This window comes from Microtus oregoni, unplaced genomic scaffold, assembly GCF_018167655.1.
Source record: "Microtus oregoni isolate MIOR12 unplaced genomic scaffold, Mior012 000017F_ref0000208, whole genome shotgun sequence".
Classification (NCBI taxonomy): Eukaryota; Metazoa; Chordata; class Mammalia; order Rodentia; family Cricetidae; genus Microtus; species Microtus oregoni.
In genome coordinates this window covers 11999123-12017855 of record NW_024543076.1, presented here as the reverse complement: position 1 = coordinate 12017855, position 18733 = coordinate 11999123, and positions in this window count along the sequence as shown.

The window sequence follows — 18733 nt, the reverse complement described above, 5'->3', positions numbered from 1 at the left end:
TTTTGTGAGAAACGCACATGTGTTTCTCTGAAAAGTGAAGCCATTGTTTGAGATTTGTCAAAGTAGTGTTAGAACAGTGTTCCTGTCCTCTGTAGAACCTTTACTTCGAAATATAATCATGTTCTTTGGAAAGTGTATGAATTTGATGAACAGCTTTTGTGAGAAACGCACATGTGTTTCTCTGAAAAGCGAAGCCGTTGTTTGCTGTTTGTCAAAGTAGTGTTAGAAGTGAGAACAGTGTTCCTGTTCTCTGTAGACCCTTTACGTCCAACGATAATCATGTTCCTTGGAAAATGTATGAATTTCTTGAAATACTTTTGTGAGAAACGTACACTAGTTTCTCCGAAAAAAGAAGCCGTTGTTTAAGATTTGTCAAAGTATTGTCAGAAGTGAGAACAGTGTTCCTGTTCTCTGTAGACCCTTTACGTCCAACGATAATCATGTTCCTTGGAAAACGTATGAATTTCTTGAAATACTTTTGTGAGAAACGTACACTAGTTTCTCCGAAAAAAGAAGCCGTTGTTTAAATTTGTCAAAGTATTGTCAGAAGTGAGAACAGTGTTCCTGTTCTCTGTAGAATCTTTATTTCGAAAGATAATCACGTTCTTTGGAAAGTGTATGAATTTCAAGTAATGCTTCTGTGAGAAACGCACATGTGTTTCTCTGAAAAGAGAAGACGTTGTTTGCTATATGTCAAAGTAGTGTTTGAAGTGAGTACAGTGTTCCGTTTCACTGTAGAAGGTTTACTGTGAAAGATAATCACGTTCTTTTGAAAGTGTATGAATTTCATGAAATGCTTTTGTGATTCTCAAATGTTTCTCAAATGAGAAGTTTTCTCAAATGAGAAGTTTTGCTATTGACTGCAGACGCTACATTTTGAACGAGAATCATCTTCTTTGAAAGTGTATGGATTTCATGAAATGCTTTTTTTAGAAACGCACAAGTGTTTTTCTGAAAGGAGAAGCCGTTGTTTGAGATTTGTCAAAGTATTGTCAGAAGGGAGAACAGTGTTCCTGTTCTCTGTAGAATCTTTACTTCGAAAGATAATACACACGTGTTTCTCAAATGAGAAGTTTTGCTATTCACTGCGGATGCTACACTTTGAAAGATAATCATCTTCTTAGAAAGTGTATGGATTTCAGGAAATGCATTTTTGAGAAACGCACAAGTGTTTTTCTGAAAGGAGAAGCCGTTATTTGATATTTGTCAAAGCATTGTCAGAAGGGAGAACAGTGTTCCTGTTCTCTGTAGAATCTTTACTTCGAAAGATAATACACACGTGTTTCTCAAATGAGAAGTTTTGCTATTCACTGCGGACGCTACACTTTGAAAGATAATCATCTTCTTAGAAAGTGTATGGATTTCAGGAAATGTATTTTTGAGAAACGCACAAGTGTTTTTCTGAAATGATAAGCCGTTATTTGAGATTTGTCTAAGCATTGTCAGAAGTGAGAACAGTGTTCCTGTTCTCTGTAGAATCTTTACTTCGAAAGATAATCATGTTCTTTGGAAAGTGTATGAATTTGATGAACTGCTTTTGTGAGAAACGCACATGTGTTTCTCCGAAAAGAGAAGCCGTTGTGATATGTCAACGTATTGTTAGAATTGAGAAGTGTTCCTGTTCTCTGTGGTAGCTTTACTGTGAAGGATAATTACGTTCTATATAAAGTGTATGGATTTCATGAAATGCTATTTTTAGAAATGCACACGAGTTTCTACGAAAGAAGAAGCCGTTGTTTGAGTTGTGTCAGAAGTGATAACAGTGTTCCTGTTCTCTGTAGAAAGTTTTCTTCGAAAGATAATGATGTTCTTTGGAAAGTGTATGAATTTCAAGAAATGCTTTTGTGAGAAACGCACATGTGTTTCTCTGAAAAGTGAAGCCATTGTTTGAGATTTGTCAAAGTAGTGTTAGAACAGTGTTCCTGTCCTCTGTAGAACCTTTACTTCGAAATATAATCATGTTCTTTGGAAAGTGTATGAATTTGATGAACAGCTTTTGTGAGAAACGCACATGTGTTTCTCTGAAAAGCGAAGCCGTTGTTTGCTGTTTGTCAAAGTATTGTCAGAAGTGAGAACAGTGTTCCTGTTCTCTGTAGACCCTTTACGTCCAACGATAATCATGTTCCTTGGAAAACGTATGAATTTCTTGAAATACTTTTGTGAGAAACGTACACTAGTTTCTCCGAAAAAAGAAGCCGTTGTTTAAGATTTGTCAAAGTATTGTCAGAAGTGAGAACAGTGTTCCTGTTCTCTGTAGAATCTTTATTTCGAAAGATAATCACGTTCTTTGGAAAGTGTATGAATTTCAAGTAATGCTTCTGTGAGAAACGCACATGTGTTTCTCTGAAAAGAGAAGACGTTGTTTGCTATATGTCAAAGTAGTGTTTGAAGTGAGTACAGTGTTCCGTTTCACTGTAGAAGGTTTACTGTGAAAGATAATCACGTTCTTTTGAAAGTGTATGAATTTCATGAAATGCTTTTGTGATTCTCAAATGTTTCTCAAATGAGAAGTTTTCTCAAATGAGAAGTTTTGCTATTGACTGCAGATGCTACATTTTGAACGAGAATCATCTTCTTTGAAAGTGTATGGATTTCATGAAATGCTTTTTTTAGAAACGCACAAGTGTTTTTCTGAAAGGAGAAGCCGTTGTTTGAGATTTGTCAAAGTATTGTCAGAAGGGAGAACAGTGTTCCTGTTCTCTGTAGAATCTTTACTTCGAAAGATAATACACACGTGTTTCTCAAATGAGAAGTTTTGCTATTCACTGCGGACGCTACACTTTGAAAGATAATCATCTTCTTAGAAAGTGTATGGATTTCAGGAAATGCATTTTTGAGAAACGCACAAGTGTTTTTCTGAAAGGAGAAGCCGTTATTTGATATTTGTCAAAGCATTGTCAGAAGGGAGAACAGTGTTCCTGTTCTCTGTAGAATCTTTACTTCGAAAGATAATACACACGTGTTTCTCAAATGAGAAGTTTTGCTATTCACTGCGGACGCTACACTTTGAAAGATAATCATCTTCTTAGAAAGTGTATGGATTTCAGGAAATGTATTTTTGAGAAACGCACAAGTGTTTTTCTGAAAGGATAAGCCGTTATTTGAGATTTGTCTAAGCATTGTCAGAAGTGAGAACAGTGTTCCTGTTCTCTGTAGAATCTTTACTTCGAAAGATAATCATGTTCTTTGGAAAGTGTATGAATTTGATGAACTGCTTTTGTGAGAAACGCACATGTGTTTCTCCGAAAAGAGAAGCCGTTGTGATATGTCAACGTATTGTTAGAATTGAGAAGTGTTCCTGTTCTCTGTGGTAGCTTTACTGTGAAGGATAATTACGTTCTATATAAAGTGTATGGATTTCATGAAATGCTATTTTTAGAAATGCACACGAGTTTCTACGAAAGAAGAAGCCGTTGTTTGAGTTGTGTCAGAAGTGATAACAGTGTTCCTGTTCTCTGTAGAAAGTTTTCTTCGAAAGATAATGATGTTCTTTGGAAAGTGTATGAATTTCAAGAAATGCTTTTGTGAGAAACGCACATGTGTTTCTCTGAAAAGTGAAGCCATTGTTTGAGATTTGTCAAAGTAGTGTTAGAACAGTGTTCCTGTCCTCTGTAGAACCTTTACTTCGAAATATAATCATGTTCTTTGGAAAGTGTATGAATTTGATGAACAGCTTTTGTGAGAAACGCACATGTGTTTCTCTGAAAAGCGAAGCCGTTGTTTGCTGTTTGTCAAAGTAGTGTTAGAAGTGAGAACAGTGTTCCTGTTCTCTGTAGACCCTTTACGTCCAACGATAATCATGTTCCTTGGAAAATGTATGAATTTCTTGAAATACTTTTGTGAGAAACGTACACTAGTTTCTCCGAAAAAAGAAGCCGTTGTTTAAGATTTGTCAAAGTATTGTCAGAAGTGAGAACAGTGTTCCTGTTCTCTGTAGACCCTTTACGTCCAACGATAATCATGTTCCTTGGAAAACGTATGAATTTCTTGAAATACTTTTGTGAGAAACGTACACTAGTTTCTCCGAAAAAAGAAGCCGTTGTTTAAATTTGTCAAAGTATTGTCAGAAGTGAGAACAGTGTTCCTGTTCTCTGTAGAATCTTTATTTCGAAAGATAATCACGTTCTTTGGAAAGTGTATGAATTTCAAGTAATGCTTCTGTGAGAAACGCACATGTGTTTCTCTGAAAAGAGAAGACGTTGTTTGCTATATGTCAAAGTAGTGTTTGAAGTGAGTACAGTGTTCCGTTTCACTGTAGAAGGTTTACTGTGAAAGATAATCACGTTCTTTTGAAAGTGTATGAATTTCATGAAATGCTTTTGTGATTCTCAAATGTTTCTCAAATGAGAAGTTTTCTCAAATGAGAAGTTTTGCTATTGACTGCAGACGCTACATTTTGAACGAGAATCATCTTCTTTGAAAGTGTATGGATTTCATGAAATGCTTTTTTTAGAAACGCACAAGTGTTTTTCTGAAAGGAGAAGCCGTTGTTTGAGATTTGTCAAAGTATTGTCAGAAGGGAGAACAGTGTTCCTGTTCTCTGTAGAATCTTTACTTCGAAAGATAATACACACGTGTTTCTCAAATGAGAAGTTTTGCTATTCACTGCGGATGCTACACTTTGAAAGATAATCATCTTCTTAGAAAGTGTATGGATTTCAGGAAATGCATTTTTGAGAAACGCACAAGTGTTTTTCTGAAAGGAGAAGCCGTTATTTGATATTTGTCAAAGCATTGTCAGAAGGGAGAACAGTGTTCCTGTTCTCTGTAGAATCTTTACTTCGAAAGATAATACACACGTGTTTCTCAAATGAGAAGTTTTGCTATTCACTGCGGACGCTACACTTTGAAAGATAATCATCTTCTTAGAAAGTGTATGGATTTCAGGAAATGTATTTTTGAGAAACGCACAAGTGTTTTTCTGAAATGATAAGCCGTTATTTGAGATTTGTCTAAGCATTGTCAGAAGTGAGAACAGTGTTCCTGTTCTCTGTAGAATCTTTACTTCGAAAGATAATCATGTTCTTTGGAAAGTGTATGAATTTGATGAACTGCTTTTGTGAGAAACGCACATGTGTTTCTCCGAAAAGAGAAGCCGTTGTGATATGTCAACGTCTTGTTAGAATTGAGAAGTGTTCCTGTTCTCTGTGGTAGCTTTACTGTGAAGGATAATTACGTTCTATATAAAGTGTATGGATTTCATGAAATGCTATTTTTAGAAATGCACACGAGTTTCTACGAAAGAAGAAGCCGTTGTTTGAGTTGTGTCAGAAGTGATAACAGTGTTCCTGTTCTCTGTAGAAAGTTTTCTTCGAAAGATAATGATGTTCTTTGGAAAGTGTATGAATTTCAAGAAATGCTTTTGTGAGAAACGCACATGTGTTTCTCTGAAAAGTGAAGCCATTGTTTGAGATTTGTCAAAGTAGTGTTAGAACAGTGTTCCTGTCCTCTGTAGAACCTTTACTTCGAAATATAATCATGTTCTTTGGAAAGTGTATGAATTTGATGAACTGCTTTTGTGAGAAACGCACATGTGTTTCTCTGAAAAGCGAAGCCGTTGTTTGCTGTTTGTCAAAGTAGTGTTAGAAGTGAGAACAGTGTTCCTGTTCTCTGTAGACCCTTTACGTCCAACGATAATCATGTTCCTTGGAAAATGTATGAATTTCTTGAAATACTTTTGTGAGAAACGTACACTAGTTTCTCCGAAAAAAGAAGCCGTTGTTTAAGATTTGTCAAAGTATTGTCAGAAGTGAGAACAGTGTTCCTGTTCTCTGTAGACCCTTTACGTCCAACGATAATCATGTTCCTTGGAAAACGTATGAATTTCTTGAAATACTTTTGTGAGAAACGTACACTAGTTTCTCCGAAAAAAGAAGCCGTTGTTTAAGATTTGTCAAAGTATTGTCAGAAGTGAGAACAGTGTTCCTGTTCTCTGTAGAATCTTTATTTCGAAAGATAATCACGTTCTTTGGAAAGTGTATGAATTTCAAGTAATGCTTCTGTGAGAAACGCACATGTGTTTCTCTGAAAAGAGAAGCCGTTGTTTGCTGTTTGTCAAAGTAGTGTTAGAAGTGAGAACAGTGTTCCTGTTCTCTGTAGACCCTTTACGTCCAACGATAATCATGTTCCTTGGAAAATGTATGAATTTCTTGAAATACTTTTGTGAGAAACGTACACTAGTTTCTCCGAAAAAAGAAGCCGTTGTTTAAGATTTGTCAAAGTATTGTCAGAAGTGAGAACAGTGTTCCTGTTCTCTGTAGACCCTTTACGTCCAACGATAATCATGTTCCTTGGAAAACGTATGAATTTCTTGAAATACTTTTGTGAGAAACGTACACTAGTTTCTCCGAAAAAAGAAGCCGTTGTTTAAGATTTGTCAAATTATTGTCAGAAGTGAGAACAGTGTTCCTGTTCTCTGTAGAATCTTTATTTCGAAAGATAATCACGTTCTTTGGAAAGTGTATGAATTTCAAGTAATGCTTCTGTGAGAAACGCACATGTGTTTCTCTGAAAAGAGAAGACGTTGTTTGCTATATGTCAAAGTAGTGTTTGAAGTGAGTACAGTGTTCCGTTTCACTGTAGAAGGTTTACTGTGAAAGATAATCACGTTCTTTTGAAAGTGTATGAATTTCATGAAATGCTTTTGTGATTCTCAAATGTTTCTCAAATGAGAAGTTTTCTCAAATGAGAAGTTTTGCTATTGACTGCAGGCGCTACATTTTGAACGAGAATCATCTTCTTTGAAAGTGTATGGATTTCATGAAATGCTTTTTTTAGAAACGCACAAGTGTTTTTCTGAAAGGAGAAGCCGTTATTTGATATTTGTCAAAGCATTGTCAGAAGGGAGAACAGTGTTCCTGTTCTCTGTAGAATCTTTACTTCGAAAGATAATACACACGTGTTTCTCAAATGAGAAGTTTTGCTATTCACTGCGGACGCTACACTTTGAAAGATAATCATCTTCTTAGAAAGTGTATGGATTTCAGGAAATGTATTTTTGAGAAACGCACAAGTGTTTTTCTGAAAGGATAAGCCGTTATTTGAGATTTGTCTAAGCATTGTCAGAAGTGAGAACAGTGTTCCTGTTCTCTGTAGAATCTTTACTTCGAAAGATAATCATGTTCTTTGGAAAGTGTATGAATTTGATGAACTGCTTTTGTGAGAAACGCACATGTGTTTCTCCGAAAAGAGAAGCCGTTGTGATATGTCAACGTATTGTTAGAATTGAGAAGTGTTCCTGTTCTCTGTGGTAGCTTTACTGTGAAGGATAATTACGTTCTATATAAAGTGTATGGATTTCATGAAATGCTATTTTTAGAAATGCACACGAGTTTCTACGAAAGAAGAAGCCGTTGTTTGAGTTGTGTCAGAAGTGATAACAGTGTTCCTGTTCTCTGTAGAAAGTTTTCTTCGAAAGATAATGATGTTCTTTGGAAAGTGTATGAATTTCAAGAAATGCTTTTGTGAGAAACGCACATGTGTTTCTCTGAAAAGTGAAGCCATTGTTTGAGATTTGTCAAAGTAGTGTTAGAACAGTGTTCCTGTCCTCTGTAGAACCTTTACTTCGAAATATAATCATGTTCTTTGGAAAGTGTATGAATTTGATGAACTGCTTTTGTGAGAAACGCACATGTGTTTCTCTGAAAAGCGAAGCCGTTGTTTGCTGTTTGTCAAAGTAGTGTTAGAAGTGAGAACAGTGTTCCTGTTCTCTGTAGACCCTTTACGTCCAACGATAAACATGTTCCTTGGAAAATGTATGAATTTCTTGAAATACTTTTGTGAGAAACGTACACTAGTTTCTCCGAAAAAAGAAGCCGTTGTTTAAGATTTGTCAAAGTATTGTCAGAAGTGAGAACAGTGTTCCTGTTCTCTGTAGACCCTTTACGTCCAACGATAATCATGTTCCTTGGAAAACGTATGAATTTCTTGAAATACTTTTGTGAGAAACGTACACTAGTTTCTCCGAAAAAAGAAGCCGTTGTTTAAGATTTGTCAAAGTATTGTCAGAAGTGAGAACAGTGTTCCTGTTCTCTGTAGAATCTTTATTTCGAAAGATAATCACGTTCTTTGGAAAGTGTATGAATTTCAAGTAATGCTTCTGTGAGAAACGCACATGTGTTTCTCTGAAAAGAGAAGACGTTGTTTGCTATATGTCAAAGTAGTGTTTGAAGTGAGTACAGTGTTCCGTTTCACTGTAGAAGGTTTACTGTGAAAGATAATCACGTTCTTTTGAAAGTGTATGAATTTCTTGAAATGCTTTTGTGATTCTCAAATGTTTCTCAAATGAGAAGTTTTCTCAAATGAGAAGTTTTGCTATTGACTGCAGACGCTACATTTTGAACGAGAATCATCTTCTTTGAAAGTGTATGGATTTCATGAAATGCTTTTTTTAGAAACGCACAAGTGTTTTTCTGAAAGGAGAAGCCGTTGTTTGAGATTTGTCAAAGTATTGTCAGAAGGGAGAACAGTGTTCCTGTTCTCTGTAGAATCTTTACTTCGAAAGATAATACACACGTGTTTCTCAAATGAGAAGTTTTGCTATTCACTGCGGACGCTACACTTTGAAAGATAGTCATCTTCTTAGAAAGTGTATGGATTTCAGGAAATGCATTTTTTAGAAACGCACAAGTGTTTTTCTGAAAGGAGAAGCCGTTATTTGAGATTTGTCAAAGCATTGTCAGAAGGGAGAACAGTGTTCCTGTTCTCTGTAGAATCTTTACTTCGAAAGATAATACACACGTGTTTCTCAAATGAGAAGTTTTGCTATTCACTGCGGACGCTACACTTTGAAAGATAATCATCTTCTTAGAAAGTGTATGGATTTCAGGAAATGTATTTTTGAGAAACGCACAAGTGTTTTTCTGAAAGGATAAGCCGTTATTTGAGATTTGTCTAAGCATTGTCAGAAGTGAGAACAGTGTTCCTGTTCTCTGTAGAATCTTTACTTCGAAAGATAATCATGTTCTTTGGAAAGTGTATGAATTTGATGAACTGCTTTTGTGAGAAACGCACATGTGTTTCTCCGAAAAGAGAAGCCGTTGTGATATGTCAACGTATTGTTAGAATTGAGAAGTGTTCCTGTTCTCTGTGGTAGCTTTACTGTGAAGGATAATTACGTTCTATATAAAGTGTATGGATTTCATGAAATGCTATTTTTAGAAATGCACACGAGTTTCTACGAAAGAAGAAGCCGTTGTTTGAGTTGTGTCAGAAGTGATAACAGTGTTCCTGTTCTCTGTAGAAAGTTTTCTTCGAAAGATAATGATGTTCTTTGGAAAGTGTATGAATTTCAAGAAATGCTTTTGTGAGAAACGCACATGTGTTTCTCTGAAAAGTGAAGCCATTGTTTGAGATTTGTCAAAGTAGTGTTAGAACAGTGTTCCTGTCCTCTGTAGAACCTTTACTTCGAAATATAATCATGTTCTTTGGAAAGTGTATGAATTTGATGAACTGCTTTTGTGAGAAACGCACATGTGTTTCTCTGAAAAGCGAAGCCGTTGTTTGCTGTTTGTCAAAGTAGTGTTAGAAGTGAGAACAGTGTTCCTGTTCTCTGTAGACCCTTTACGTCCAACGATAATCATGTTCCTTGGAAAATGTATGAATTTCTTGAAATACTTTTGTGAGAAACGTACACTAGTTTCTCCGAAAAAAGAAGCCGTTGTTTAAGATTTGTCAAAGTATTGTCAGAAGTGAGAACAGTGTTCCTGTTCTCTGTAGACCCTTTACGTCCAACGATAATCATGTTCCTTGGAAAACGTATGAATTTCTTGAAATACTTTTGTGAGAAACGTACACTAGTTTCTCCGAAAAAAGAAGCCGTTGTTTAAGATTTGTCAAAGTATTGTCAGAAGTGAGAACAGTGTTCCTGTTCTCTGTAGAATCTTTATTTCGAAAGATAATCACGTTCTTTGGAAAGTGTATGAATTTCAAGTAATGCTTCTGTGAGAAACGCACATGTGTTTCTCTGAAAAGAGAAGACGTTGTTTGCTATATGTCAAAGTAGTGTTTGAAGTGAGTACAGTGTTCCGTTTCACTGTAGAAGGTTTACTGTGAAAGATAATCACGTTCTTTTGAAAGTGTATGAATTTCTTGAAATGCTTTTGTGATTCTCAAATGTTTCTCAAATGAGAAGTTTTCTCAAATGAGAAGTTTTGCTATTGACTGCAGACGCTACATTTTGAACGAGAATCATCTTCTTTGAAAGTGTATGGATTTCATGAAATGCTTTTTTTAGAAACGCACAAGTGTTTTTCTGAAAGGAGAAGCCGTTGTTTGAGATTTGTCAAAGTATTGTCAGAAGGGAGAACAGTGTTCCTGTTCTCTGTAGAATCTTTACTTCGAAAGATAATACACACGTGTTTCTCAAATGAGAAGTTTTGCTATTCACTGCGGACGCTACACTTTGAAAGATAGTCATCTTCTTAGAAAGTGTATGGATTTCAGGAAATGCATTTTTTAGAAACGCACAAGTGTTTTTCTGAAAGGAGAAGCCGTTATTTGAGATTTGTCAAAGCATTGTCAGAAGGGAGAACAGTGTTCCTGTTCTCTGTAGAATCTTTACTTCGAAAGATAATACACACGTGTTTCTCAAATGAGAAGTTTTGCTATTCACTGCGGACGCTACACTTTGAAAGATAATCATCTTCTTAGAAAGTGTATGGATTTCAGGAAATGTATTTTTGAGAAACGCACAAGTGTTTTTCTGAAAGGATAAGCCGTTATTTGAGATTTGTCTAAGCATTGTCAGAAGTGAGAACAGTGTTCCTGTTCTCTGTAGAATCTTTACTTCGAAAGATAATCATGTTCTTTGGAAAGTGTATGAATTTGATGAACTGCTTTTGTGAGAAACGCACATGTGTTTCTCCGAAAAGAGAAGCCGTTGTGATATGTCAACGTATTGTTAGAATTGAGAAGTGTTCCTGTTCTCTGTGGTAGCTTTACTGTGAAGGATAATTACGTTCTATATAAAGTGTATGGATTTCATGAAATGCTATTTTTAGAAATGCACACGAGTTTCTACGAAAGAAGAAGCCGTTGTTTGAGTTGTGTCAGAAGTGATAACAGTGTTCCTGTTCTCTGTAGAAAGTTTTCTTCGAAAGATAATGATGTTCTTTGGAAAGTGTATGAATTTCAAGAAATGCTTTTGTGAGAAACGCACATGTGTTTCTCTGAAAAGTGAAGCCATTGTTTGAGATTTGTCAAAGTAGTGTTAGAACAGTGTTCCTGTCCTCTGTAGAACCTTTACTTCGAAATATAATCATGTTCTTTGGAAAGTGTATGAATTTGATGAACTGCTTTTGTGAGAAACGCACATGTGTTTCTCTGAAAAGCGAAGCCGTTGTTTGCTGTTTGTCAAAGTAGTGTTAGAAGTGAGAACAGTGTTCCTGTTCTCTGTAGACCCTTTACGTCCAACGATAATCATGTTCCTTGGAAAATGTATGAATTTCTTGAAATACTTTTGTGAGAAACGTACACTAGTTTCTCCGAAAAAAGAAGCCGTTGTTTAAGATTTGTCAAAGTATTGTCAGAAGTGAGAACAGTGTTCCTGTTCTCTGTAGACCCTTTACGTCCAACGATAATCATGTTCCTTGGAAAACGTATGAATTTCTTGAAATACTTTTGTGAGAAACGTACACTAGTTTCTCCGAAAAAAGAAGCCGTTGTTTAAGATTTGTCAAAGTATTGTCAGAAGTGAGAACAGTGTTCCTGTTCTCTGTAGAATCTTTATTTCGAAAGATAATCACGTTCTTTGGAAAGTGTATGAATTTCAAGTAATGCTTCTGTGAGAAACGCACATGTGTTTCTCTGAAAAGAGAAGACGTTGTTTGCTATATGTCAAAGTAGTGTTTGAAGTGAGTACAGTGTTCCGTTTCACTGTAGAAGGTTTACTGTGAAAGATAATCACGTTCTTTTGAAAGTGTATGAATTTCTTGAAATGCTTTTGTGATTCTCAAATGTTTCTCAAATGAGAAGTTTTCTCAAATGAGACGTTTTGCTATTGACTGCAGACGCTACATTTTGAACGAGAATCATCTTCTTTGAAAGTGTATGGATTTCATGAAATGCTTTTTTTAGAAACGCACAAGTGTTTTTCTGAAAGGAGAAGCCGTTGTTTGAGATTTGTCAAAGTATTGTCAGAAGGGAGAACAGTGTTCCTGTTCTCTGTAGAATCTTTACTTCGAAAGATAATACACACGTGTTTCTCAAATGAGAAGTTTTGCTATTCACTGCGGACGCTACACTTTGAAAGATAATCATCTTCTTAGAAAGTGTATGGATTTCAGGAAATGCATTTTTGAGAAACGCACAAGTGTTTTTCTGAAAGGAGAAGCCGTTATTTGATATTTGTCAAAGCATTGTCAGAAGGGAGAACAGTGTTCCTGTTCTCTGTAGAATCTTTACTTCGAAAGATAATACACACGTGTTTCTCAAATGAGAAGTTTTGCTATTCACTGCGGACGCTACACTTTGAAAGATAATCATCTTCTTAGAAAGTGTATGGATTTCAGGAAATGTATTTTTGAGAAACGCACAAGTGTTTTTCTGAAAGGATAAGCCGTTATTTGAGATTTGTCTAAGCATTGTCAGAAGTGAGAACAGTGTTCCTGTTCTCTGTAGAATCTTTACTTCGAAAGATAATCATGTTCTTTGGAAAGTGTATGAATTTGATGAACTGCTTTTGTGAGAAACGCACATGTGTTTCTCCGAAAAGAGAAGCCGTTGTGATATGTCAACGTATTGTTAGAATTGAGAAGTGTTCCTGTTCTCTGTGGTAGCTTTACTGTGAAGGATAATTACGTTCTATATAAAGTGTATGGATTTCATGAAATGCTATTTTTAGAAATGCACACGAGTTTCTACGAAAGAAGAAGCCGTTGTTTGAGTTGTGTCAGAAGTGATAACAGTGTTCCTGTTCTCTGTAGAAAGTTTTCTTCGAAAGATAATGATGTTCTTTGGAAAGTGTATGAATTTCAAGAAATGCTTTTGTGAGAAACGCACATGTGTTTCTCTGAAAAGTGAAGCCATTGTTTGAGATTTGTCAAAGTAGTGTTAGAACAGTGTTCCTGTCCTCTGTAGAACCTTTACTTCGAAATATAATCATGTTCTTTGGAAAGTGTATGAATTTGATGAACAGCTTTTGTGAGAAACGCACATGTGTTTCTCTGAAAAGCGAAGCCGTTGTTTGCTGTTTGTCAAAGTAGTGTTAGAAGTGAGAACAGTGTTCCTGTTCTCTGTAGACCCTTTACGTCCAACGATAATCATGTTCCTTGGAAAATGTATGAATTTCTTGAAATACTTTTGTGAGAAACGTACACTAGTTTCTCCGAAAAAAGAAGCCGTTGTTTAAGATTTGTCAAAGTATTGTCAGAAGTGAGAACAGTGTTCCTGTTCTCTGTAGACCCTTTACGTCCAACGATAATCATGTTCCTTGGAAAACGTATGAATTTCTTGAAATACTTTTGTGAGAAACGTACACTAGTTTCTCCGAAAAAAGAAGCCGTTGTTTAAGATTTGTCAAAGTATTGTCAGAAGTGAGAACAGTGTTCCTGTTCTCTGTAGAATCTTTATTTCGAAAGATAATCACGTTCTTTGGAAAGTGTATGAATTTCAAGTAATGCTTCTGTGAGAAACGCACATGTGTTTCTCTGAAAAGAGAAGACGTTGTTTGCTATATGTCAAAGTAGTGTTTGAAGTGAGTACAGTGTTCCGTTTCACTGTAGAAGGTTTACTGTGAAAGATAATCACGTTCTTTTGAAAGTGTATGAATTTCATGAAATGCTTTTGTGATTCTCAAATGTTTCTCAAATGAGAAGTTTTCTCAAATGAGAAGTTTTGCTATTGACTGCAGACGCTACATTTTGAACGAGAATCATCTTCTTTGAAAGTGTATGGATTTCATGAAATGCTTTTTTTAGAAACGCACAAGTGTTTTTCTGAAAGGAGAAGCCGTTGTTTGAGATTTGTCAAAGTATTGTCAGAAGGGAGAACAGTGTTCCTGTTCTCTGTAGAATCTTTACTTCGAAAGATAATACACACGTGTTTCTCAAATGAGAAGTTTTGCTATTCACTGCGGACGCTACACTTTGAAAGATAATCATCTTCTTAGAAAGTGTATGGATTTCAGGAAATGCATTTTTGAGAAACGCACAAGTGTTTTTCTGAAAGGAGAAGCCGTTATTTGATATTTGTCAAAGCATTGTCAGAAGGGAGAACAGTGTTCCTGTTCTCTGTAGAATCTTTACTTCGAAAGATAATACACACGTGTTTCTCAAATGAGAAGTTTTGCTATTCACTGCGGACGCTACACTTTGAAAGATAATCATCTTCTTAGAAAGTGTATGGATTTCAGGAAATGTATTTTTGAGAAACGCACAAGTGTTTTTCTGAAAGGATAAGCCGTTATTTGAGATTTGTCTAAGCATTGTCAGAAGTGAGAACAGTGTTCCTGTTCTCTGTAGAATCTTTACTTCGAAAGATAATCATGTTCTTTGGAAAGTGTATGAATTTGATGAACTGCTTTTGTGAGAAACGCACATGTGTTTCTCCGAAAAGAGAAGCCGTTGTGATATGTCAACGTATTGTTAGAATTGAGAAGTGTTCCTGTTCTCTGTGGTAGCTTTACTGTGAAGGATAATTACGTTCTATATAAAGTGTATGGATTTCATGAAATGCTATTTTTAGAAATGCACACGAGTTTCTACGAAAGAAGAAGCCGTTGTTTGAGTTGTGTCAGAAGTGATAACAGTGTTCCTGTTCTCTGTAGAAAGTTTTCTTCGAAAGATAATGATGTTCTTTGGAAAGTGTATGAATTTCAAGAAATGCTTTTGTGAGAAACGCACATGTGTTTCTCTGAAAAGTGAAGCCATTGTTTGAGATTTGTCAAAGTAGTGTTAGAACAGTGTTCCTGTCCTCTGTAGAACCTTTACTTCGAAATATAATCATGTTCTTTGGAAAGTGTATGAATTTGATGAACAGCTTTTGTGAGAAACGCACATGTGTTTCTCTGAAAAGCGAAGCCGTTGTTTGCTGTTTGTCAAAGTAGTGTTAGAAGTGAGAACAGTGTTCCTGTTCTCTGTAGACCCTTTACGTCCAACGATAATCATGTTCCTTGGAAAATGTATGAATTTCTTGAAATACTTTTGTGAGAAACGTACACTAGTTTCTCCGAAAAAAGAAGCCGTTGTTTAAGATTTGTCAAAGTATTGTCAGAAGTGAGAACAGTGTTCCTGTTCTCTGTAGACCCTTTACGTCCAACGATAATCATGTTCCTTGGAAAACGTATGAATTTCTTGAAATACTTTTGTGAGAAACGTACACTAGTTTCTCCGAAAAAAGAAGCCGTTGTTTAAGATTTGTCAAAGTATTGTCAGAAGTGAGAACAGTGTTCCTGTTCTCTGTAGAATCTTTATTTCGAAAGATAATCACGTTCTTTGGAAAGTGTATGAATTTCAAGTAATGCTTCTGTGAGAAACGCACATGTGTTTCTCTGAAAAGAGAAGACGTTGTTTGCTATATGTCAAAGTAGTGTTTGAAGTGAGTACAGTGTTCCGTTTCACTGTAGAAGGTTTACTGTGAAAGATAATCACGTTCTTTTGAAAGTGTATGAATTTCATGAAATGCTTTTGTGATTCTCAAATGTTTCTCAAATGAGAAGTTTTCTCAAATGAGAAGTTTTGCTATTGACTGCAGACGCTACATTTTGAACGAGAATCATCTTCTTTGAAAGTGTATGGATTTCATGAAATGCTTTTTTTAGAAACGCACAAGTGTTTTTCTGAAAGGAGAAGCCGTTGTTTGAGATTTGTCAAAGTATTGTCAGAAGGGAGAACAGTGTTCCTGTTCTCTGTAGAATCTTTACTTCGAAAGATAATACACACGTGTTTCTCAAATGAGAAGTTTTGCTATTCACTGCGGACGCTACACTTTGAAAGATAATCATCTTCTTAGAAAGTGTATGGATTTCAGGAAATGCATTTTTGAGAAACGCACAAGTGTTTTTCTGAAAGGAGAAGCCGTTATTTGATATTTGTCAAAGCATTGTCAGAAGGGAGAACAGTGTTCCTGTTCTCTGTAGAATCTTTACTTCGAAAGATAATACACACGTGTTTCTCAAATGAGAAGTTTTGCTATTCACTGCGGACGCTACACTTTGAAAGATAATCATCTTCTTAGAAAGTGTATGGATTTCAGGAAATGTATTTTTGAGAAACGCACAAGTGTTTTTCTGAAAGGATAAGCCGTTATTTGAGATTTGTCTAAGCATTGTCAGAAGTGAGAACAGTGTTCCTGTTCTCTGTAGAATCTTTACTTCGAAAGATAATCATGTTCTTTGGAAAGTGTATGAATTTGATGAACTGCTTTTGTGAGAAACGCACATGTGTTTCTCCGAAAAGAGAAGCCGTTGTGATATGTCAACGTATTGTTAGAATTGAGAAGTGTTCCTGTTCTCTGTGGTAGCTTTACTGTGAAGGATAATTACGTTCTATATAAAGTGTATGGATTTCATGAAATGCTATTTTTAGAAATGCACACGAGTTTCTACGAAAGAAGAAGCCGTTGTTTGAGTTGTGTCAGAAGTGATAACAGTGTTCCTGTTCTCTGTAGAAAGTTTTCTTCGAAAGATAATGATGTTCTTTGGAAAGTGTATGAATTTCAAGAAATGCTTTTGTGAGAAACGCACATGTGTTTCTCTGAAAAGTGAAGCCATTGTTTGAGATTTGTCAAAGTAGTGTTAGAACAGTGTTCCTGTCCTCTGTAGAACCTTTACTTCGAAATATAATCATGTTCTTTGGAAAGTGTATGAATTTGATGAACTGCTTTTGTGAGAAACGCACATGTGTTTCTCTGAAAAGCGAAGCCGTTGTTTGCTGTTTGTCAAAGTAGTGTTAGAAGTGAGAACAGTGTTCCTGTTCTCTGTAGACCCTTTACGTCCAACGATAATCATGTTCCTTGGAAAATGTATGAATTTCTTGAAATACTTTTGTGAGAAACGTACACTAGTTTCTCCGAAAAAAGAAGCCGTTGTTTAAGATTTGTCAAAGTATTGTCAGAAGTGAGAACAGTGTTCCTGTTCTCTGTAGAATCTTTATTTCGAAAGATAATCACGTTCTTTGGAAAGTGTATGAATTTCAAGTAATGCTTCTGTGAGAAACGCACATGTGTTTCTCTGAAAAGAGAAGACGTTGTTTGCTATATGTCAAAGTAGTGTTTGAAGTGAGTACAGTGTTCCGTTTCACTGTAGAAGGTTTACTGTGAAAGATAATCACGTTCTTTTGAAAGTGTATGAATTTCTTGAAATGCTTTTGTGATTCTCAAATGTTTCTCAAATGAGAAGTTTTCTCAAATGAGAAGTTTTGCTATTGACTGCAGACGCTACATTTTGAACGAGAATCATCTTCTTTGAAAGTGTATGGATTTCATGAAATGCTTTTTTTAGAAACGCACAAGTGTTTTTCTGAAAGGAGAAGCCGTTGTTTGAGATTTGTCAAAGTATTGTCAGAAGGGAGAACAGTGTTCCTGTTCTCTGTAGAATCTTTACTTCGAAAGATAATACACACGTGTTTCTCAAATGAGAAGTTTTGCTATTCACTGCGGACGCTACACTTTGAAAGATAATCATCTTCTTAGAAAGTGTATGGATTTCAGGAAATGCATTTTTGAGAAACGCACAAGTGTTTTTCTGAAAGGAGAAGCCGTTATTTGATATTTGTCAAAGCATTGTCAGAAGGGAGAACAGTGTTCCTGTTCTCTGTAGAATCTTTACTTCGAAAGATAATACACACGTGTTTCTCAAATGAGAAGTTTTGCTATTCACTGCGGACGCTACACTTTGAAAGATAATCATCTTCTTAGAAAGTGTATGGATTTCAGGAAATGCATTTTTGAGAAACGCACAAGTGTTTTTCTGAAAGGATAAGCCGTTATTTGAGATTTGTCTAAGCATTGTCAGAAGTGAGAACAGTGTTCCTGTTCTCTGTAGAATCTTTACTTCGAAAGATAATCATGTTCTTTGGAAAGTGTATGAATTTGATGAACTGCTTTTGTGAGAAACGCACATGTGTTTCTCCGAAAAGAGAAGCCGTTGTGATATGTCAACGTATTGTTAGAATTGAGAAGTGTTCCTGTTCTCTGTGGTAGCTTTACTGTGAAGGATAATTACGTTCTATATAAAGTGTATGGATTTCATGAAATGCTATTTTTAGAAATGCACACGAGTTTCTACGAAAGAAGAAGCCGTTGTTTGAGTTGTGTCAGAAGTGATAACAGTGTTCCTGTTCTCTGTAGAAAGTTTTCTTCGAAAGATAATGATGTTCTTTGGAAAGTGTATGAATTTCAAGAAATGCTTTTGTGAGAAACGCACATGTGTTTCTCTGAAAAGTGAAGCCATTGTTTGAGATTTGTCAAAGTAGTGTTAGAACAGTGTTCCTGTCCTCTGTAGAACCTTTACTTCGAAATATAATCATGTTCTTTGGAAAGTGTATGAATTTGATGAACTGCTTTTGTGAGAAACGCACATGTGTTTCTCCGAAAAGAGATGCCGTTGTGATATGTCAACGTATTGTTAGAATTGAGAAGTGTTCCTGTTCTCTGTGGTAGCTTTACTGTGAAGGATTATTACGTTCTATATAAAGTGTATGGATTTCATGAAATGCTATTTTTAGAAATGCACACGAGTTTCTACGAAAGAAGAAGCCGTTGTTTGAGTTGTGTCAGAAGTGATAACAGTGTTCCT